Genomic DNA, 300 nt, shown 5'->3' with positions numbered 1-300 from the left:
CAGCTCGCTCATACCAATGACCTATCCACGTCATCATTTACCCAGAATGCTTTGTGTGTAAATAAAATGGCTCTGTCCATGTTAAAATATATTTTTTAAAAATTACAAAACTAAATAGCCTACAGTATTTTTACAGTCTTTATTTTACAGTTAAAATATACACTCACCGGCCACTTTATTAGGTACACCTATCCAATTGCTCGTTAACACTTAATTTCTAATCAGCCAATCACATGGTGGCAACTCAGTGCATTTAGGCATGTAGACATGGTCAAGACAATCTCCTGCAGTTCAAACCGA

The sequence above is a fragment of the Austrofundulus limnaeus genome, unplaced genomic scaffold (assembly GCF_001266775.1).
Source record: "Austrofundulus limnaeus strain Quisiro unplaced genomic scaffold, Austrofundulus_limnaeus-1.0 Scaffold103, whole genome shotgun sequence".
NCBI lineage: Eukaryota > Metazoa > Chordata > Actinopteri > Cyprinodontiformes > Rivulidae > Austrofundulus > Austrofundulus limnaeus.
The sequence above is the reverse complement of the archived record's forward strand: the minus strand, read 5'-3'. Positions refer to the sequence as shown.